The 24695-nt window shown below is 33.6% G+C and overlaps 1 long non-coding RNA gene across 1 annotated transcript in view; it reads right to left on the bottom strand.

Annotated features, from left to right (window-relative positions):
* The window catches only part of LOC129231596 (uncharacterized), a 195543-nt gene extending 171603 nt beyond the window's left edge, over positions 1–23940 (bottom strand). Inside the window, exon 1 of the long non-coding RNA XR_008581274.1 lies at positions 23794–23940. This is a non-coding gene — a long non-coding RNA (uncharacterized LOC129231596). The remainder of the gene's footprint in view (positions 1–23793) is intronic.
* Between the last annotated feature and the right edge of the window lie 755 nt (positions 23941–24695).

Genomic DNA, 24695 nt, shown 5'->3' on the forward strand with positions numbered 1-24695 from the left:
AGCAGAAAAGGCTCTTAAAAAAATCAGAGTACTTTATTCTGCGGAGAGCGACATCACAAAAGATGTTGCAAAAATGCTTCAAGCACGCTGCTGGGCAATTCCATGAAAAGTGAAACCAGTAGGTCAAAATTTCATATTGCAGTTATTTTGCTATATTATACATCATTGTAAAGCTTGAAATGTGTATTTTCAGAATATTGCATTGCTTTTTGAATAAAAATTAAATAATAAATTTTTTTTCTAGTTGGAAGTATGATAGTCGGATCTTCAAAACAATCAGAAAAAAATACCCCTTTTTCAAACGCTTATTTCTAATAGCAAAATAAAAATAACCAAAATTAATTGCAATACAGCTGAAACTATTAACATAATACTATAATAACATGCATTTATTTTTATTTTTTTACAAAATAAAATCAGGCAATTTAAATTTAAAAAAAATGAAGTTCAATGTTACGTCCGTAACAAAAATTTAGCAAAAGTTGTCGTTACTTCCTAAAAAATCAAAATTAAAAGAAATCCTTTTTTGTCCTTTTAGCAATTCATTAGAGTAATTGTTTACCATAGTTTAAAACATTACAATTTCTTTAGTTTTTAAAAAAATGGCGTTACAGACGTAACATTTTTTGTTACGGACGTAACAAAAAGCAGTACGTTACGTCCGTAACACATGTATATTTCCAATTAAAAAGAAAAAAAGCACAGGATGAGCAATGAAAATATAGGGTATGACATGTAATATGATATAACAAAACTTCTAACACTGTGAATTTCAAAATTTTATAAATATTAGTGGATATTTAATTTCATTTTTTTAAATTATTGAAATACACATCGTCGCCTCAGAGCAACATTAAGACATCAAATCCTAGGAATAACACCAAGATATCCTACTGTTGCTCTGAGGTGTTAATCTCAAGGTATGATTTTTTTGTCCTCCAAATCATGCAATAAATTCAATTGCTGTTAATAATTCTAGATTAGCAATTAATGCTTAATAACGTGCATAAAAATATTCTAGAGGGTTCCTTAAATTCTTAAACTTTGCTTCATCAATGCACTATGACACAAAAGAATAGTGTTCTCCAAGTAGATTTTTGTGAAAATTGCTTGATCATTTAACACGATGAAATCCAAAGCATATTGTGCGTAATTTTCATTAATAATTTTTTTTTTATTTATATTACAGATATTAAGTATAGTTTTTCTCTTCAAACTTCTATCATTCTGAAAGCATAGCCAAATTGATATTACTTCTTATTTAATAACTTAGAGATAAGAATTTTGTCCTGTTTGAATAGTTTAAACCAAAGTTACTGAGTTACTTTTTATTGTTATTTACTCTCCACAAAAAAATAATATTTAGATTACTGTTTCATTGATGCGTTGAATATTTTATAGTTTTAAAACTTAAATTAAAAAGAATGATTAGATTAGAATTAAAAGTACTAAATATTATTAAACTAGCTACATCTGATCCTCAGATAAAACACATTTAGTTTTGAAGCAAGATTTAGATTACTTAGGCAAATGTTGGCCAAAATGCATTTTTCCTATGTGAGTTTCGACAATTTTTTTCCACCATTGGCAAAAACGTGCCAATTCTGTTAAAAAGCGATCGAAATCAAAGGCAACCGTTAAACTTTAAAAGAAATTTGGCAGTTAATATGTTTGTTGAGAGATAGAGAAAATCATCGAAAATTCTTAAACTGTAAAAGTACTCTCTTGTAGAAGCCCCCCCCCCCCTCTCCTTCCATGTTCATGTTAAAAATTTGAAAAATTTATTTGTAACTGAATAATTCCACTTTTGTTTTGTTTAATTTCCCCTTGGATAATTGCACTTTTTATGACGCACCAATTTATATTTTATATTTATTTACATGGTGGTTAGTATATGCATGGGAGATGCTCCCTACCTCCGCAAATCTTTAAAAACTATTAAAGTGTAACTTAAATGGGCATAATAATGTGTTAATCTAGACCATTGCACTCTCTTAACAAAACTTATTAGTATACACAAGCTTTTATTTGCTTTGGCAATTACCATATCAGACATGTTACGTCCGTAACACTTTTTTGTTACGTCCGTAACAAATATATAAATTTCTATCATAAATTTTCCAAACAATATCCATGAAAACTTTATGGTTTTAGAAAGCTTGAAATCTCAAGAACAAGTACTTCAAAGAAAATTTTAGAAATCTATGAATAATTCACAGGAATATTGGCAATTGTATGGCAATGTATACATTTTGCTGTTTTCTGAGTTACGTCCGTAACAGGCAGTTTTTAATTTTTGTCACTTTTTCTAATAAAGCAATCTGCACCCAAATTTTTGATAGCATTAATAACACCAAACTATACAACAGAAAAAAAAATTGTAGCTCTTTATGAAACCAAATTGAAATTATGTGTGTTTAAAGTCTGTGATTGTTACGTCCGTAACGGTGGAATTGCCCTGCTGTCTTGTACAAAGCTATACCAAACTTACAATCGGTACACCATGTTGTACCAATCGATATGGGTACAATTCAAGTGGCAGGCACTAACTGCAGAAAGTGCACTGAAGATAGTTTCATTGCTGCCTCAATCGGAAACGATCTCCCTTGGTAATATAAATGCTATTGGAGATTTTGTAGAATTAGTTTTGTTTTCTACCTCAAAGAAAAAAAAAATGGTCAAATCAAGCAAATAGATGGAGAAGACATACAAGTAGAATACTTGGAAAAAAAACCTTCTGAACATGTATACATCTGGCCCAATCAGTCAGACATATCATGGAAGACACAGAACATTGTAATAAGAAAACTAACACCCCCTGAAATCATCAATTCTAGATTGGAAATGAGATTTATGTAAAAAAAAATTCCTTAGTTATCTGCAATTTCTCTTATTTATTACTGTACTAATCATAAAATGTCTGATTGATAACTATTTGTGTATGTTGTTATTTTATTGGCCACACAAGTCACACCCGCAACGGGGTGTCACACCCGCAACGGCAACTTTGAATATTTTTTACAGTGAAACTAATTGAGTGAGTATCTAAATTTCTGTATAGAATAATTAGTTAAGTATTACTGTCTAACATAAAAAAAAACCAGTTCGATCAGTTGATATAATTCACAGAGTTTTGAATGTTTTGATCACAAGGTGAAAATGCATATCCTTTTTATGTCACACCCGCAACGGGTAGAAATTAATTTTTTAAAAAATAAATAAAATATCAATCAACTTGCAAATTGGCATCAAGTGATCTTTATTGAAAAATATAAAAATTGAAACCTATACTCTAAAATATTTTTGCTGATGACTAATTTAGTTAGTGTAAATGTCACACCCGCAACTTTGGATTGGGCGTAAATCATTTGTACAAAATGAAAAGTGGCTTATAAAAGAACATACTGCCCTTGATAAAACTAATGTAGCAGTTGAAAAAGGAATCGAGAAAAAGAAAGTCTTTTAAATAAAAAGTAGTTACCAATCTCACAGTCATAATATAAACAACTATAAATGTAAACCATACAGCTTGCTGATCAGCTGTCATGTAATACCAGCTGTTCCTTTTTGGGAGCTAGTAAAGTAACCATAACGTTAGGGAGGTGACAGACAAATATATCGGAAAGAAAACAAAATATCTAAAAAAAATTACTAGTGAAGTGTAAAATAAAAATACCTGTCATTTGTACAAATGCCAGGTTATTAGGATCCATTTATGATCATAGAAACACTCAAGATAACAAAACACACTTTTAGGGTCAAATGAGATTGTTGCAAAGCCTTAATTGTAAACATTTTGGGCTATGGTGACCCTTTTAAACTCATACCCAATAAATTGCTAAGTTAAACCAAAACTTTTCTGGGTTATTCCATTGGATGAGAGAGAAACAAATCGAAGTTTCAGTTTCATTATTGCACAAGTTAGGTAAAAACTTTGCAAACTAGTAGCGCCTAGCTTTGAATATGTCTTTTAGTCTGTTCTTTGCCCAGTTGCTTAGAAAAATCATTACTGAACAGATATGGAATTTTTACTTGTATTTGGCCTAGATCTGATGATGTACTGTAGAACCACCACACACAACAACTAGAATGACATACTTTTTTTCTAATCTTCTTAGTAGAAAAGATGAAAAACAGACATAAAATAAAAGGAACTTAAGAACTATGAGCCGGTATTTGTAGGATTTTTAATACTTTGTATAAATTACATAATTATAAATTAGAATTAGATAAAAAGTTTTAATTTCTATGTTGTCCTAAGTTCAACAATAATTTCTATTATGCATAAATTGTAGAAGAGTTCGAATTTCACAATATCTTATTTTTATTGTTTATTATTAATTTATTTTCAATTCAAAAAAATCTTGAGTATTTAAATGTTAACATTTAAGTTCAAACACCAATGTATTTCAATATTTAAATTTTCTTTAATGCAATTATTAACTTAGTTTGTAATATTACGATCAACTTTTTTTCATTTTTCAAAATAGGGAACAGAGGGGGGGGGGGGGCAGAATCCCTCAAAGTCCCCTAAAGATTTTCATTTTATATGTTAGCACACATGTTAATGATCATTAAAAAATATATATAAATCATTTTAATTTAGACCCTCATGCCAAAAAATTAAAATTTTGACAATCTTTTTTTTATTGAAATTTTTTTTAATTTTTCCATTTGTTAATTTATTAAAATTGTTGAATATAAATTTAGATTTTTGACATATTTTTTCTGAAATACTTGAAATCTTAATATATAATATAAAAATTTTCAAAAATTTTTTAACTTTAGTTATTGAGAAATAATTTTTTTTTGCAAACAGCTGCTGTTCATTCCGAGAAAACTAAATGACAACTAACGTAAAATCACAAAACTTTGAAGGGTCAAAAAATAAAAACTATTTTTAATAGAGAAGAAATACTTTAGGAGGTTACTTAGGACTATGAAAAGTAGAAGTATACAAAGTTTCGGTGGATGTTGGGGTGTGGTTGAACTGACATGGATTGACCCGTATGCTTATATTATAGCATTAATGAATATTTATATTTCTGATTATGCACAGCCCTCATTGTTTTTCACTATATCAAGAAGTGATATACAATGAAGCTGATACATTTCCAGAAACAAATATATACGGTAGTGCAACTTTATAATCATACCAAAGTTCATTTTTAATAATTTTTTTTGAGAAGGCACGTTTAATTCTACAGGTAAAGTTTAAGGTTCTAAGCTTAATCGAACGTTCTTTACTCAAGATGTGAGATATACGACTCTGAGTATGAAAAATGAGATACTTATTTAATATTTTTTTACAAACTTGAAATTTTTTTTGAACATGGGGTTCATAGGGATGAGTCCTATACTCTGATTTTATGCTGGAAAAAAGTGAAAAATTGCAAAACACACCCCTGGAAAAAGAAGAGCGGTTTTGATGAAAAATAATTTCGGGGGGAAAGCACCAATGAACCTGACTTGCTCGAAATGTTCATGCTTTTGAACTTTGCATCACTCTAGCCCCTCAGAAAAGTTTTAATGACTAATATAACAATCCCTTTTCCCTCTAAATAATTATAAAATTATCGAAAATTTTTAAAAATGGGGGGTGGGGTGCCATTTTTAAAAAGTAGTACATGATGGGGGCAAAACATTCATGTTATTCGGTTTTCTGGGGTCATTTTACATAAGAATCAGCAAGAATTGTCACAAGCATTTTGAAGGTATTTTTTGCTGCACAGTTGACTGCTACAATCACAATCGTCTTCAATGCATCGATCATATGTGTGGAAGGTATAGTAAGTGCTTAGTTGTTTGTGTTAATGTATGTGCATCATGTGGCCAAAGCTTTTAAAAAGTTGATGGATTTTTGCTGAGAACCTCTGCTTTACATTAATAAATCAGTTGTGAAACGACTTTTATTTGAGCGGGGGGGGGGGGTTAAGCACATGATGATTTCGAGCTACAGTCAACTCTCGGTAACTCAAAGTTCCAAGGGACCGGCTAAAACGTTTGAGTTATGGGAAGTTTTTACAACAGTCTCAAGGGTTTGGGATCCGATGAAAACTTTGACATAAAGGAATATTCGAGTTAAAAGCTTGGACTGTATACAAATAAAAAATGTTACATATGTGTATGTCTTTACTGCATTATTGGACATTTTCTTTTATACCTTAATTATGTTGGGGTGGAAAGAGGATTAGCATTAAAAAAAAATATGCCCATAAACACAATTAGTATATTTTTCATTACTGTAGTGGTCTTCAACTATACCAATAAAACTAATAAACCTTACTTTAGAATGGAGAATTAAAATTATATTGCATCTCTCAAAACCTTTCCATACTGAGAGGGGTTTACGACAAGGTGATGCTCTCTCGTGCCTCCTGTTCAACTTGGCTCTAGAAAGAGCAGTTTGAGGCTCTGAATTAAATCCTAGCGGAACCATACTACAAAGAACAGTCCAACTGCTTCCTTTTGCGGATGACATTGATATTACTGGGCGAACTAAGCAAGCTATTGTTGAAGCTTTATCTTGCTTGAGAATGCAGCAAGATAGGTCTAACCATCAATGAAAATAAAACTAAATTTACGATTCCATCAACCGGAAACGTAGATACAGCCCCTCTGAAAGTAAACAACTATACATTTGAGAATGTCAAGCAGTTTAAATGCCTGGGCACAGTGATCTCAAGCTGCAATGATCTATCTATATATTGAGATTAAAAACAGGCTATGCATGACTAATAAGTGCTTCTATGACCTTAAAAACCAATTAAATTCAAATTACATTGGTATTAAAACTAAAATAATTCTATATAAAACATTGATAAGATCTGTTGCCCTGTATGGGAGTGAATGTTGGGCTCTCAACAGGGCAGAAGAAGAGCTTTTATTGATTTTTGAGAGAAAAATTCTAAGCAAGATTTTTGGACCAATAAAACAAGATAACTGCTGGAGAAGAGCTTATAACCATGAAATTTACAAAAAGTATGGTGAACCTAATATCTTACAGGTTATAAAGGCATCTCGCATTAGGTGGCTGGGCCACATATTTCAATATGCAGATGCGTTTCCCACAAAAAAAGAATCACCTTCTCCAACATTGAAGAAAAAGTGCCGAAGAGGGAGGCCCCCTGTCAGATGGCTGGATGAGATAGAAATGGACTTAAAGACAGTAGGAGTGAACCGATGGAGAGCCATTGCAGGGGATAGGGTTAGGTGAGAAAGACTTTAAGAGACGGTCTTGGCCTGCAACAGGCTGTAGCACTAGCGAAGAATGGTCTTCAACCCTTTTGTTGTTTCATTGGAGTGCGCATGATTTGATGTTAAAGACAGCTTTCAAGCACTTTGAAAGTTATTGTGGTGGGGGGAGGAAAAAATGCTCAGGAGAGGGAAAGAAAAAAGAAAAATTTCTCCAGCAAAAACTATAAGTTACACACACTAAATCAAAATGCTCTAAAATTTATTTGAAAAAAGATTTCAGGACTTCAAGACCCTTATGGCTTACTGACCACCATGCTTTGAAAGAAAGAAAAAAACGATTTCATTTTTTCCTACCTGGAAAAATACAACATATTTTTTTATATTTCAGTGCCCAAGCCTTCGAACATAAATGTTAAAAATCCTACTTAGTTAGCTTTTATATGTTGAATGTCTTATAATTTTGGTATGTTTTTATATCTTTTCTCCTCAATGTCACGTGTGGAGCATAATGAAATTATTTCTGTAATTTTTCAGCAATCTTTTAGCATCAGCTTTCAAAAATATTTTTTATTATTTCTGAAATAGGACACAATGCAAATCATATTTAGCAACAATAAGAACCTGATTTTAAAAATAAATACAAAAATTTTTTTCAATCATTTCTCCAGCCCCCTCCCTCATTTGTGTACTCACCACTTGGCAAATGGATATTTTAATGGCTATTCAAAAACATTCCGATTAAATTATTTGGAGACCCCCTACAAAGTTCAGTTGATAAAGTTTCTGAAAGCATGCAGTAGGAGCTTGTAGACTTACAGACCGCTGATACATGCAAATTAAGTTAATGAGAATGGAGAGGGTTTAGGTACTTTACAAATTCTTATCTATACATATAATAAAATAAGATGTTTGTTTGTGTGTGTGTGGCGCCTTGCCGGGAAAATGGTAAGGCCTAGAAAGATGAAATTTGGTATACTAGTGCAATTTAAACCAAAGATGTGCACCTCAGGCTTCGATTTTTGATATTTTAATTAGAAAAAAGTTTAATGTTTTATTTATTTATTTATTTATTTTTTGCACTTTTTTGGTACTTTTTAACTCACAGATCCTGAACCATTGCGCCAGACAAAGTTTCTGTACTACAGTGCTGGAAATTTAATTTTAAATATGATGAATAAAAAAATTCAAAAAAAAAAGCAATTTTTATATTTTTTATGAATTTTTGAAAAACCTTTATTTTGAATATTTTCCCGGGTTTACTTCTTCTCGAAACTGAGCCTGCAAAATGTATGAAAGCCTCTTTTCTAAAATTTAAATGTGTGATAGTGAGAACACGTCACCCTCTTCAGGAAAAAAAAAGTTTTTAAAAATGTGCGAGGTTTTTTTTTTTACAATTTTTTAAATACAGAACGAAGATGTGAGCTCTCGCTTCACCGAAGATCTACTGTCTGCTGTGATGGCTTCGAATATGAAGTAACGGGCCCACCTGATCTCAGTGAATTACCTTGCTTTTTTTTCTTCCTTTCAAAGGATTTTTCGTTTTTATTTTCTTCGGGGGATTTCATTTGTTTCTCTCCCCCCCCCCCCCCCGACATTTTGTTAACCAGAAAATGTAGAGATGGATCGAATAGGTAGATAGTATTGAACGCACAAAAAAGTTTTTTTCCAAGTAATACTTTTTTCATTGAAAAATAATTGTTAATTTACATGAAAGGTAGATATGCATAGATCTACAGATAGATAAATATAAAGGTCGTTTTGGTCGATGGACAGCAAGAGATAGACAAGTCTGCCATTTAAGGAACTTCAACAGGGGTCAATAGTCCCACTCCCCTCCACGATTTTGAAAAAATAATGCTTCCACATGAAAATGCTTTTTCTTATTTTCCGACAAAATTTGCATTGAGAGTACACCCTTTGCCCTCTCCCCTTCCTTTGGAAAAATTACAAACGATGGTACTGGAGATAGATATTGAAAATATTTTATTCAAATTAATATAGATGGAGATTGATTCATACTGCCGCCAATTTTTTTAAACAGCTGCCGACGGCGGCAAACTTGGCGTAAAATGGTGAATGACAAGTAAGCCAAACAGCCGCCGTAAGCGGCTGCTTGCATGTAAAGGCTAATAGCATAAAAAGACGAACCAGCTGGTCACAGCAGGTGGCTAGTTAGCAATATAAAGTCTCACATATATTACAATGTTGAGTAACAGTAGCTTAACTACGTACCGCAAGATCCTGCAATGCAGGTGGGCCCCAGAGTCGGAAGGCGCCCAAAAGTTTTTGATCTTTGTTTTCATTTAATTTTATGAAATTTTTCTGTGTATCAAACTTGGTTAAAAAAGCTTAAATATAAGAGCGTTAAAAAGAAAACGTCATAGAATTCATTAATTTTATGATACTTAAGAACGTAATGGGGCCCCGCTAGAACCCCAGAATCTATTTATTAGGGCTCCCAATTAAGGTATAGGAGACCCTTGGTAAAACACGTTTTCGAGGCTCTCATGTAGCCAAATGTTACAATTTAGCCATTTTGGGTCCTCAAATATCAGGGTCACAGCCTAGTTGGCCTATCCAGTAAACAGGCCCTGAGCAGAGAGAAGGGGGGGCTCCACTTTCCAACTTCTATGCGCGAAAATCAAACCTTGGCTTGGTGCAGAAAGTATTATATTGCCCTCCCTGAGCCATCACCTGCCCAGTCTAGGAAGATTGGGCACCGGAAACATTGGGAATGAATGTGCTCGGCGTTCAAAATGCTCGGTGCCCAATTGATGAAAGTCCAATCGATGGCGCCCAGCCCGCCACAGAAAGAAGAGAAAAGTCCTGCCCCATCCAGAGCTCGGTAAGACAGCCAAGAGATGGTTTTTGGGTAGGATCTAGACTGGGGGGGGGGAGCAGAATCAACTGTTCGACAATTTTTGAGCTTTGGTTTTAGCTCAATTTTATTAAATGTTCCGTAGATCAAACTGAGTTATACGAGGTCTGTAAATTAAGTAATGAGACTGGCGACGTTGCATTTGATCTGGCAACACTGGAAGCGCAGGGCTTGGTAGGGCGGCAGAGGAACATCAGGGTGGCGACAGGAACTGTGAAAAAAAGTTCCCTGACTTTTCCCTGATTTCTCTGATTAAGTTCACCAAATTTCCCTGATTTACGTTACCAATGATAATGGTTTTCTTTCTTTGCTCTACTTGAAATCCATTGTATATCTGTATAAAACGTAGTATTTTTAACGTTTTAAGCTGTGTAAAGTTGTTGAACTAAAGATATATTTTCAAAAGATGTTACTTTTTTTTAATAAAATGGTTAAAAAATATATCAAGTCAATCTTTGGGGGGGGAGGACCTACAAAACAGTACATTAAATTTTTCTACAATGGAAAGATTATAGAAAATTTAAAAAAATACTTCACTTCCAGAAACCACTTAGCATGAGAATTTTAAGAAACTATTAAAATTACTCTTAAAACCATATGTGTATTTAAGATAGAACTAAAAAGTAATTAAAGTCATTTTGAACTAAGTTTTCAAACAGTATAATAATTGTTGCAAGAATAACAAGTAATAGTGAAAGAATAGAATATTTATGCAAAACAGATGAAACCATTTGACATCCATTCATAGGGAGCTTTTCTCTAATCAAGAACATAGGTTGGTTTTAATGAATGAATACAGCATTTTAACAATAAAAAAAAATTACTTAAGTACACAAGTTAACTCTATTTAAAATCATTTCAGTATGTAATGAAAAAAAAATCTTAGATTGCTTTTGTAACAAAAAAACTTAGAAATGCAAGAAAAAAAAAGCAATTAGTTAATTTCAAAACATATAAAAGAATACAACTTGGTTATAAAATTAAAGAATCACTTAAGTCTGAAGAAAAGAAAACCTTTATAATCTGCAGTGGCAACAAATAGTATAACGGCAAAAAACGAAGTTTTTTTTCTTGAAAGTTCAGCATGGGTGCAAGTTTGGTGATGTGTTCAAGACGGAAAATATTTTCAGCTCCCCCCTCCCCCCGCCCGCATGTGGGCTTAAGGAAAAATTTGTATGTATAAATGTTGCAGATTTTAACAATGCAAGTTTTGGAATCTATTCGATTTAAATTTTAAGCCTTAAAATTGTAATATTTAAGTGTTTTGACATCATAATTCCAAAAAATCTAAAATCCGGCAATAAGGGGGGGGGGGGTCTGGGGGCTCTCCCCCAAAAGTTTTTTCAAATTGAAGTCCAAAAAACGCTGTGGTAGGCCATTTTGGTAAAGTTCAGGGAAAGGAGGGGTTCAGGGACTCTTACATCAATTATTTCAAACTGATAGTCCCAAAATCACAATATTGGGCAACCTTCAAAAAATAGTAGAGAAAGAGGGGGGGGGGACGCTATGGGCTTTCCCGAAATCGAAGACTTAAAAAGGAAATTGTAATTTAAATTTCATAACCTTTATACGCTTTTTGAATGCACTATTGAAGGGATGGATTTCAGGAACCCTCCTTCGGCAATATATCGAAATTGAAGTTTCAAAAACGCAAATTTTAGATGATGTTGGATAATGTAAGGGGTAAAAGCGTTTGCAGCACCCCATCATTAGTTTTTTGCCGATCCTAAATATTTTTGTTGTAGCAATAAAATCGCTTAGGACATAAGATTTTCACTTTTGCAACATAAATCAGTTCTGATTCGAAAGTCTACCCAACGTAGCGCCAACAAACTAGAAAAAAAGGAAAGGTGGGGGAAGGGTAAGGCCGACTAATGATAATGAACTGTCACCATTCCCCCACAGTCTTCATTTGAAAAAGAATTCTTTTATAAGATAGCAGGTGGTGAAATTAGCAATAAAAAAATCGCTTCAGTGAAGTAGATATATTTTTTAAATAAGGTACCCTTTCCAACATTCATTAATTAAAAAAGAAATAGGGGAACTGAATCCTAACTCCAGGCAGGGTTCCCGAATCGCATCCCTCTTAAGGCACTCAAATATAGCCTAAAGTGGCGCTTTAAATATTTCAGCATCAGAGAATTTTCGGAAGAGAACTCCCGAACCCCTTCCTCTGAGTTCACCACAAATGTCCTAAATTTCAATTTTTAAGGCTTCACTTTCTAAATTTTTTGTAGGAATAGCACTCCTCTTACCTATAAGCATTATTTATGACCGCCTAAAAATTTTAATACTTTAATTTTGGAAACTTTTTGAAAAAATATTCCTACACCCTTCCCCCTTAAGTCATCCAAAGATAGCCCAAAAGAAAGCTCTTAAAATTTTAGAAACTAAAATGTTTCGGACTGGGGGTGCGGAATACCCCCCCCCCTCTCATTGTGTTTACTAAACGCAGTGCAAGTTTTTGTTTAAGATTTATTTTTCTATTGAGAGAGCAACTCCCTTCCAAACATCGCCAAAGACAACCCAAAGTTTTAAGACTTCAATTTCGAAAATGTTTCGAGAAAGACCCCTGAATTCCCTAACTCTTAACTCACTCAAAAATAGCCAAAATAGCATTTCAATACTTCGGAGAGAGAGACCCCCCCCCCCCCCCCCCCCCGAACTCTTTCCTCTAAGTTCATTAAATTTTACTAAAATTTGCGGTTTCCCCTTTTCATCACCGAAGATTTAAGAATTTAAATTCTGAAACGTATTGAGAGAAAGCCTTCGAATTCCCTCTTCTTAAGTCTTCCAAAGATTACCTAAAGCTGAGTTCTGAATATTTCAGCTTTGAATATTTTTTGGGAAAGGAGAACCCCGAACCCCAAGACGGTCCAAAGTTGCGCTTTTAAGACTCCAGTTTCGGAGTTTCGTCTAAAGAGAGCCCCCTCCCTCCCTCTTGACATTGCCAAAGACAGCCTAAAAGATTTAAGACTTCAATTACAAACAGTTTTTGGGAGAGGGTCGCAAATGCCCTTTAACTTAAGTCATTTAAGTATAGCCTCAAATAGTTTTTAATACATCAGCTACAAAACATTTTCATGTTAGAACACCAAAACCATCTCTCATAAATTTACCAAAGATTGCCTAAATTAGTGTTTTTAAGACTCCAGTCTTCGATTCTTTTTAAAACCCACTTTTATATCATTAGAGACAGCCTAAAACTTTTTGACTTTTAAATTTTTAAGAGTTTGCACTGGAGAAATATTGAACCACTCCTAGCTTCAAAAATATTTTCAATTCAGTTTTTCGATATTTTATACTGTAACCCGTGAGTACCCCCCCCCCCCCTAGATTGTCCAAGATATCAACGTTTTAAGACCTCAGTATCGTGGGTTAATTTGCGGACAGATTACCCTCTTTGCAAGAGCAGCGTTTTTTCGCAAACTCCTGCTGCCAATATTTTTCTCCTTTCCTTTCTCTCCCTCCCCCCACCCATATTTCCATTCTAGCAAGTGTTCGAATCAATGACATTAGAGTTTAGTGATTCCTCAAGTCATTGTCAAAAATGCAGGAACGGTTTGCCCATCGGTGTTTGCAACCAGCTTGAAATCTCCCCCCCCCCCCCGATTATTTCCAAAATTCCCATTTTCATTAAAATCTTCAAAATCCTTGATAGTTTCTGTTTTACCTGGTATGTGGACGCCCTTTGCTGTGGCGAAAATATTTCATCTTGTCAGCAATCACTCTCAATCGGTGATGCAGATTCAACTCTTAAGACATTTTAAGAGCGTACATAATTTTCATTTATGCGTGTAAAGTTTGAAAAAAAAAAAACACAAATGAAAAAAACGAAATAATGATCGAAAATAGCATGAGAAAAGGCTAAATTTTCAATTAGAGCCGATTGCTTCAAAAAATCAGGGAGAATAGCGAGCAACTCCTCGGTCTGCAATGCAGCGAGTTGGAAATAAAGCTATACTTAAAAAAAGTCAAATGGCGCGAGCCGAAAAGCCACTCCTCCAAAAGCACGTTGCAAACAAAACAAGCACATGGCGGAAAACCGAGAGAATGTCGATGTAAATTCGTGGTTATGGAACGGTCTAGTAATATTAAAACATATTTTTCAAACACTCACTTTTTCTTTTTTCATTCAAAATTAAAAGAAAGTCATTGAATTTCTTTCCGTCCCGACCTCCGTCTCGGAAATTTTGTCAAGACGGAAATCCGTCCTGAAACGGAAGGTCTTGCACCCATGAAGTTCAGTTTTAGCAATTAAATTGAAAATGCAAAGAAATGATAACTTTTAAGCTTTTATAGTATTAATTCAAAAACCAAAGATTTCTTCTTGAGATCGTGATTACATCACGCTAATCACTTCAAGACAAAGGAATAAAGGCAAAGAAGCTAAGGCATTAATGAGGGCTTCCTCTTTGCCTGTATGGTTGTTTATTTTACGTAGCATTGAAAGCGTAAAAGGAAATTTCAAGCTAGGTAAAATAAATAACCTTACAGACACAGAAGCAATCTTAGGAAGTTCATCCTTTGGTTAATAAGTAAGATTCAATACTTTGACGTTGAGGAAAAAAGATGCACAAATATGCGGCAGTGTATAATCACACCGCATTAATTTTACTTTTTTTTTTAACAGATCATTGGCAGAAAATGCATAGGGAATTAGAGTACTTAATTTTGTAAAGCAAAAAAAAATTTCTTCATAAAATAAATTTTCCCTGATTTTTTGTTATTTTTTCAAAATTCCCTGATATTTCCCTGATTAATAAAGTTCCCTGACTTTTCCCTGATCTCCCTGATTTCCCTGATCTGTCGCCACCCTGAACATGTTATCCACCTTCAGTACGAGTTTGACCTCGCTCGAGTCATTTGGTTGTGTGTAGCGATTGTTTTTTTGAAACAGTTTTTTCTATTGTGTTCTAAAAATGAATGACATCAATTTCGAGCAATCGATTCTTGTGCTATCAGGTTTTGCTTCAGACTTGGGCACAGTGCTACCGAAACTCTTCTTAAACTTCAGCAGGCCTACGGAGATAGTGTTTTGTCAAGAGCCCAGGATTTTCGGTGGTTTAAGGCATTTTCAGAAGGAAGAGAGTCGATTGAGGATGAACCGCAAAGCGGAAGGCCTTCATCTTCAAGAACAGATGAAAATGTTGACAGAATCCGGGATCTTGTGCGTTCAGATCGTCGTTTGACAGTCAGAATGATCGGGGAAGAGTTAAATTTGACTCACACCACCGTTCAAATTTTGACCAATGAATTGGGGATGAGAAAAATCTGCGCAAAAATGGTTCCAAAAAACCTTTTGCAAGACCAGAAGAACATCAGGAAGGCCTGACTTGAGTCCTTGTGACTTTTTTCTCTTCCCAAAGTTGAAAAATCTCCTCAAGGGAAATCATTTTGGGACAGTCGAAAACATTCAAACGGCTGTAACCGACCAGCTGAAGGTTATTCCAGTATCGGAGTTCCGGCACTGCTATGAGGAGTGGAAGAAACGTATCCAGCGCTGTGTGGCCTCAGAAGGAAGTTATTTTGAAGGTGACAATATAGAATTGTAATTATTTTTGAATAAAAAATTTTAAAAAAATCAGTCTCATTACTTAATTTACAGACCTCGTAAATGCTTATATTGGTTCTGGAACCACACACCAATTGGCTTAGGGACCCCTGAGTAAAATATCAGAGGTGGTTAACCAAACACTTTTTTGGGGCCATTTATAATCAAACATTACATTTTTAGACATTTGCTAAAACAGTTTTCGCCATTTGGGGGGGCCTCCAAATAGCCGAGGCTCTAGATCATGGCTTAGTTGGCCTATTCAGTAAAGAGTCACTTACATTAGGTGGAGGAATAGCCCCCCCCCCCCCCCCCCACTCCTGACCTCCCAATTTAAAGAAAAGAAATGCAATAGCTACTTCGTTTTATTTTTTTTCAAAACAGATAAAAGATAGGGACTTAGCCTAGAAAATGCGAAGGAAGGGATCCTAACTAAATAATTTCCTTTCACTTCACCGAAGATAGCCTATTGTGTTTTTAAAAAACTACTGGGCACAAGTTCACATAGGGGCACGTATGTGTACCAAATTTTGTTAGATTTCATGTGGTAGTTTTTGCTGTAGAGCGGCCACAAGTTATTGAGGGGGACATAATGCCGGAAAGACTAAGTATTATTGTTAAATAGTAATTTTTAAATCTTGGCTTATGATTTGAAAAAGATTAAGTTCCAAGCTGCTTCCTCTCTTAGGTCATACATTCTTTTTTTTTTAATTAATTTTTTGTTTGTGCAAAGAAACGAAAATCCTTTGCTTTATTTTTGCAATTGAGATAGTCTTTTTGCATTTTGCGAAAAATGCAATTGTAGTGGAAACCCTGGCAGCCAGGCACATTGTAATCAATGCAAATTATACGAAAGATATTTTGCAAAATGCATAAAATACATTAATTTCTCAGTCAGGGGAGGAGGGCGGCAAATAACGGTCATACATGGGCCACAAATCTATAAGAACTTCCTTCCTTTGACGTTCTGTTTTAGATGGATCAGTCAGCATATAGTGGAGTCTTTCTGTGCTCTCCAGCCAACATCAAGTATAAATCAAGTTTTAATGGACAAATCAAGCAAGAGAGTTTTGCTTTAAGGTCAGGCTTGCACGTATGATTACCTTCGGAAAAAAAAATTCTTTTGTGATGAAGTTTTGTTGAATCTTTAAAGGTGCAAAGAGATGTATATGGAACATTAGTAAGCACTCTCCTAAAAAAAGCCTGGGAGAAGCACTAATATTATTATAGAGTAGGTATGATTGGCAAAGACTGGCAGATACAGACTTATGAGACTATTATTTTAGGGGGAAACATGCTATTTAAGGTTGAAATGGAAAAGGACAAGGAAAGATGATATGTGTACTAGTTCTGATTTTTTAACATTTAGAACATTGTGTTCAAGTTGTAGCACTCTTTTTGTAAAAGCAGTTTAGACCTGCTTAAATGTTCAAGGTTCCACTTAATTGGAGGTGCTTTCTTTATATTTTAAGTTTTATTTTTTAATTGCTAAAAAAATATTTTCATTGAAATCTGAAAATAAAAAGCTTTTGAAACTGCTACATTTATTTCACAACTAATAGTTAAATTGTACAAAACGCATTCAGAGGTTGGTGTCAACAACATTAACTAAGTGTTTCAAAATATTCATTGCCAACACAATATGGATTGAGGATGCCTTGGAGATGTTAACTTGATATGTAAAATTAACATTTATTTTCCACACAGAACATGTGTACGCATGCCTTTGGAACCTACTCAAATGAAGTTAAAGTAGATCTTCAACAAAACACTGCACAAGCTGTATAAATAAAATTTAAACATTCTACACCAAACTTTTTGCCTTATATGAGATACATACCAGCCCCAAAGCAGAATACTTGACGATATTCTGCAATATAACATCATTTGACTAAAATTGTTCTGCAAGTACTTCAAGCAACCGACCGACGCAGGGGTGCCCATCCCTAAGTTCATGCCGTAAATTCCGTCCCCTCCCCCAATTTTTCTCAACCCTTTTTCCCTTTTTGAGCAATCACAATTGCTTATTGTTCTCATTTGATGGTCTTTATCTTAGAAGAAGCCTCTGCTAAAATTAAGGGAGAGGAGGAATAGGACAGTGCAGCATTCATGCTTGAAAAAAATGTGAAAAATCATTTCTATCTTGCTTAATAGATGTAGGATGCGTGCCCAAGAGTCTAAAGCTGCTACTGGACTTGGACAGGGTAGAAATAATTTTCTGCATTCTAATTCGGCATAAATGCAGCGCTAACCAATTTCTCCCAATTTGTTCCCTGCCCACGAAATTACACAACTGGGAACAGCTTTACAAACAGCAAACAGAATTTAGTCTCACTGTTTTTGAATGCCCAGAAAACCAAAATAAAGAACAATACAAACCCTAAATCAACAACAAACAACTAATACATTAAAAATTTTAAAACAATCCTAACCAGAGAGTTGATCTCATAAATAAGGTGAACCTCGCGGATCAGAAGACATTGTTAACAAATAGAAACTGGCAGCAAATGTAAATATTGAATCATTGCACATTTTCTCCTTATGTTCCAATGGTAAAATCGCTACAAATCGCATTTTTAAACATTCTCACCTCTGATAGTTAAAGTTCTACTAACACAAGATTAAGCTAAGAACATTTTTAATGAAGTAACTTTTTGAATGAAAAAAAAAATTGGTTCATCCGTTTAGGAGTTATGACCAGGCTTGGAGTCAATTATGAAAAAATGTAATTGATTATGATTATAAGCCTGAAAACTGAGAGAACAATGATGATTATAATCTTCAGCCCAAAATGCAATTACAATTACAGCAATGTTAAGATTATATGTAACAAATGTAATTGATTACAATTATGATACACAGATTATGATTTTAGACTTGTGGGGAAAAACACGCATACACACTACACAGATACATATCGATGACTAGGTCCTATTTATCACACGGGCACCCAGAGCTAGTGCCCTGGTCAGGAAAGAAAATTTCTAAAGGGCAGACAAATTTTCCAATTTCATTTTTTATTTTAAGTCCATGCATAAGCTTTTAACAAGAAGATAATAAACTAACTTTTAACTTGTGGTTTTTGTATGATTAAATTGAAATTGTCCAAAAATGTCAAAAGAAAAACAGAGTAAGGACAATTAAATGCAAAAGAGCAGACTAACACCACAGTGGTGTCAGCTCTAATCAGTCCACTTTTTAAAATCTCAATGCGAAAGGGTCAGAAAACATGTGTTTGTACTTTTGATATTATTCCCTTGCGGAGGGCAGCAGCTTTGCTTGTTTGCCTGCCACTGACAGATGAAAAGGGAAATTAATGAGCCATGCTAAAATTCGAGGAGACCGCTCCTATCAAAGACACCTACCGACTGCATTTCACCTTGCCTATGGGGTACTAACCAAATAGGGCTCATTTATGACCCTTATTTACAAACAGTCATTAATGACCCCTAAACATAAACAACAGGACCTTTGGCTTGACAAAAAAGCTTGAAGTCAGGTTTCTATTGAACTCTTTATCATCTCCATACAGGGTTGCTATTTTGTCCACTTTTTGTAAAAAGTCCGGGACACCGGAAGAAACTGGACAAAACGGAAAATAAACCGATTATATCTACACATAAATTTATTGTTATGGTGAAATAATGTTAGTATATTATCCTAATACATATTCTATTATGAATTAATCATTTAATTAAAATAGAATCATTAGCTTTAGAATTTCATAAATCTAAAAAAAAATTAATAACACATTGGTGAAGCTAGTTTTAGATGATAATTTACTTAAAAAGTAATAAAATTTAACAATGTGAATAAGCTATTGGACATGATTAGCCTATTATATACAATAGTAGAAAATAAACTCAATGGGAAAGTCAAATGAAATGCTTGGAGACATACAAAAAAAAAAAAAAAAATATAGACTAAAAATATTTTTATAACTGTCATATTTGAGTTTTTATTGATGTCACCCCATTGTAAAATATTAATGTACTCAGCACATTTTATGGATATGTTAATGTCATACAAATTAAGAAAAATTACTACTTTAGTAGGGTTGTGGGTACTCAGAAAAGTACCAGAGGATGCTATAATAGGCAAAAGGGTAGACAGCTTTAAAATTGCCATTTATCTTCATTGGGGACTAATAAATTGACTAGGGAACAGCCTGGTCAAAACCTATTGCTGATCATCACATTTGTATTGCAAAAACAGATTTCACTTCAAGCCAACATTTCTTTTATTAATGTTAAATAGTTTTTTTTTTTAATATGATTTTTAATGTTTTGAAACTCCAACCTTTAAAAACTTTTCATTTCCAGTTTTTAATTTTATAAATGCTCTTATTATGGGCAATAAACCCTCAATATCACAGATAAACATCCTAAAATTTACAGCTGATATGCTTGTTTTTAAATGCTATTACATGCATTATAATTTATTTTAAGTTATTATAATTTATTTGATTTATGTAACATTTGATTTATTAACACACTTATATGAACTTCAACTGATCTTCCTTTTTTAATTTTTATTTTAAAATATTTTACAATCAATTGTTTAATGCATATTTATGTATGATATATTTATATTAAAATGTAACTTGAATAGGAAAAATCTATATATTATTTATTATTTTCAAATTTAAAATTTTTACTCAAAACTTTCAGTTTACTGATGAAGTGGACGAAATGGACAAAATGACATTTTGTCCAGGATTGTTTCTTCCGGCGGTTTTTTCTGGGATGGACATAATAGGACAACCCCGTCTCCATACCATTGTAATCTCAACTTAAAAGTTTTCACTTTCAACAAGTCAAGATTACAGGATTACAAGGCTAAATAACAATTACTTAAATTAGATTATAGTTACAATTATATAAGAAACACTTGATTAAAATTACGATTACAAGCGTCGCATTGTCAGATTATGGTTATGAATATAATTACACAAAAACGTTATTGATTGCGATTACATAATCGACGATTGCTCCAAGCCTGATTATGACAGATACACATGTCAAATTTATTACCCCCTTCCTTGTTGGGTGGGGAAGGGGGGGGGGTAAATGACTAACAAATGGATGTTATAATTTAGACTTGGAAAAAAAAAACCTAATTTAATTGGAATTTAAGGGTTTTTTACCCCCCTATATTTAAAATTCAAATACAGTGAAACCTGTCTAATTCAAAGGGAAATTTATAGTGAAATTTTTTCATGAAGACAATACGTCCTCTTCTTTCATTCAAATAGTGCAAAATATTAATCTTGTAAAATGTTATGGATAATCAGAGTTTTCAGTTATCTGAAATGGCCCCATTGAGCCCCAACTACCTTGGGTTTTCAAGACTACTGTAATAAACAATCACGAATTTTTATGCCTAACTTTAAAAAAAAAATTGAGCAATGTCATTTTACACCAAGTTCTCATTTGATAATAGCGATACATATTATGTAGAAAACTTTGCTTTATGTTTTTTACATAAAATTATGCCAAAGCAACTAAATGAAAAATGCCAGGTGTTAAAAATGATTAACCTTCGGCCAAACCAGGTTTTTCTTTCGCACTACCTATTTTTGTGAAAGTATTGCACCAATATTCTATTTTTCTGAAAGTTTATTTTTTATCAGCATTGATTTTGTGATTTTTTTAAAGGCATTCTAATTTTTTTAAGAAAATTAGAGCAACTTAAACGTTAGTTTGAAAAGTGCAAATGTCATCTACTATTATTTCTAACAGTTTTTTTTAGGGGGGGGGAGCTAAAAATTTAAGAGGTACGAAAAATACCATTGTATCTCAGTTCAATAGGGAACAACACAATTCAAGAAATTATCAGAAAAGTGACCCCTCAAAACTGATTCTTTAAGATTGCATAAATGCAATTTGGCGAAAAGCAGCTAAAAATGAGTTAAAATACTATGAAAAAGTTGTTTCCTAAGCAATTGTTCATGTAAATCATTTTATTTTAAAGTAAACTATTTGAAACAGAAGAACACAAGTTTTCGATTTTAAAATGCAGATTTTTTTTGAAAGTACTGAATTATAATAAGATTTTTGTGAAGGTACAGAGAAATTGTAGTAAAATCAGCCTGTATTGGGCCCTGAACTTTTACATTATAATTTCTTACTACTACAGAATTTTTTTTACAAAAAAAAATATTTTTATTATTACTGATAGAATTTTAAACAAATTATTTTATCTTTTTGAAATTTAATAATTTAAAACAATTATAACTGGAAAGTTTTCAAACACTAAAATTGTAAAATTAATCATACTCTTAAAATTTTGAAATTAATTTCGACCAAATTTAGCTACATGTTGAAATAAATTCCCTCATTCTTCAGTTAATTACATATCAAAAATTTTAAATTAACTCATTAAAAACGGCCATGCCATCCAAACGCAATTCATAGTCTGATTGAAAATTTACCTATCATACAAAAATTATGTGATAGCTATTTGATATTTAGCCAGACGATTAGCCAAAAGATAAAAATAGAAATATTAGAAAACCGAGCAAATTTTTACGTAAAGCAGGTGAACTGTACGTGTTTAATGCTTGCTCAGAATTCAAAATTCTACCAATGCTGATGAAAAACATGCACAGCAAACATATTGAAACCTGAAATTGCAGATAATATAAAAAGAAAATATGGGGTGTTAAAAAAAAAGTGCAACAAGTGAAACTCTTCAGATTGCTTTGTAAGAATTTGAACTTGGGGCACCCCACTAAGAGCACATAACATAAAATATACTCAATCAGCAAGAAATGATTAAATTTCTTGAGGAGTTTATGTATTATTTGAAAAATTGTTAGTTACAAAGGGCATTTTTAAAACCAATTTCACCCCTCCACCATTTATATTTGAAACTTAACTAAATGCTCGCTTCAAATGTCTCACATCCAAAGGGAAAAAAAAGGCCAATTACTATTTTAATATGGTAATTTTCTCCAACGCAAATATGCGTTGGAGGCAAAACTAAAGAATTCTAATCACCCGATAAATAATTCATGAAGCGAATATCGGAAGGGGGGGAGGAAATGTCATTTTGAAATGATGAATGTTCACCGGTTCCGACAGACTTTTTTCTCAACATGAGATTCTGGCAAAATTTTTGCAATGAGGTACATCGAATTTCACTCTACAAAGCTTTCTGTGCCTCAAAATAACCATGAAAAATTGCTTAACATTTTGACCGATTCCGTGAAAAACAAACATAATAAAGAAAATATTCCGCACAGAAAAAAATAAATTATTTCTCATGCATTTTATTTTTGTGTATGTAATTGCGAAAGCTAGAAATTCCAACGAACAAGTTTATTTACGATATTTAAGTTAAATTTACTCACAATTTTCTACTTTATGATGGTTATACAGATAGAATGATGAATAATGTAAAATCAAGAAAGTCAAACGAACCTGCATGCAATTTGTCTGGCGAGCCGTCTTCTACGATTCCGTCCTACTATTTTAGCCACAGGAAAATGTTCCATCGTTATCTTTCAGCGCCATATCTAATTTTTGCTTCAATAACTAATTATTTTATGTAAATATATCACGAGTTCACACCTAGACACGTGATAAGCATCAAGTCACTAAAAATGCCAACATTTTTGAAATTTAAAATTAACTAATATAACAAATTTCTAGCGCAGAAAGATTTGGAACGTTGCCAGGATATGCCACATCTACCCGTCTACTTACGTATTGAACTCGCCCGCTAATCGACTTTTCCGCCACGAAATTTTTTGCGTAGACGGCCAACATAGAAAAATCGCTATGCTTTGAAAAACGTTCAAAGTCATTTTCTTCATTTGTTTTCAACACAATGAGAAACAAGTTTTCAAATTCAAGATTTCGAAAATCGATCATAATTTCATATTTGATACTTTTTACAACGGGTATTGAAGGGGATACTTAATTTGGCGATACAATATACTAAGCTAATAATTTTGATCGCAACGTATGATAAAATATAAAAGTAGAAATTTAGTAGATAAAAGTAGAAAGATTAAGAGGCTCAAACTACCTAAAAATATAATGAATACAATGTAAATATACGAAAATATTTAGCGGTTCGAACTGATGAGAAATACAATCAATATTTTTGAGCATACATTTCAAAGAGTATAAGTAACTGAAAAAAAAGGATAGCTCACCTTTTTTTTCCTGTGTCAGCCATAATCCATAATATACTTCATTGGGCACACCACAATTTCAAATTTTAACTATTAATAGATTACTAAATGCATGCAGAATCTTTCAATCTCCAGCGAAACGCCAGAGAGCCGCCCTGCATGCTCCTTCTCCTGGCGCGGTTTGCTGAGTCACTCATGCTTGTTTGCTATCTCGCCCTTTTTTTTTTCTTTCTGCTTTGTTTATCTACTTGCTCCAAACCAGTTCTGCGTTTCCCAGCGCGACCACAGGAAGCTGAGAGAAAGGAGGATGCGGTCCCTGCTGCAAGGGGGAAAAAAAAAAGGACCCCTTTTATACGTTACAGCTGTGGGTGAAAACGAATCTTTTTCGGAAGGGGGGAGGGGGCGAGGGTTCCAAGGTGTGAAGACGAGAAGTCACTGCGACCTCCAAAAAATTTCCTTATTCGGCAATTTTCGTCTGTTCGGCAAAAGTTGGAGTTTCATTCGGCAAATGCAATTCGCCTTCCCAAAAACTTAAATTCAGTACGCCCCTTGGAAAAATGCCTATACTCTGTATTTAAACAAAGCCCTTTTTTCTTGATATTTAATTTTTGTGGCCTTGGTCAGGCCCGTTCGTTATTTAAACACTTGCCGGCGGAAAAAGGACAAGGGTATTGTTGAAAAAACAACAAAATACATGCAAAAATGTCTAATATCAAAATGTTTCTAAAATCCAGGGTTGAGGAGTCAATCAATCCCCCCCCCCCCCGTTCACCCAAAAGGACGGGCCTGATCGTGGTCAGTGCCGGATCTACAAAAACTTGAAACTGCTGTCACACCTATCTTTCTTCAAATTTTTATGCGCATAAAGTTTCAACTCAACGGGGGGGGGGGGGAGAAGTTCCGTGACTTTGCTGTCCCCCAAA

The sequence above is a fragment of the Uloborus diversus genome, chromosome 10 (genome assembly GCF_026930045.1).
Source record: "Uloborus diversus isolate 005 chromosome 10, Udiv.v.3.1, whole genome shotgun sequence".
Classification (NCBI taxonomy): domain Eukaryota; kingdom Metazoa; phylum Arthropoda; class Arachnida; order Araneae; family Uloboridae; genus Uloborus; species Uloborus diversus.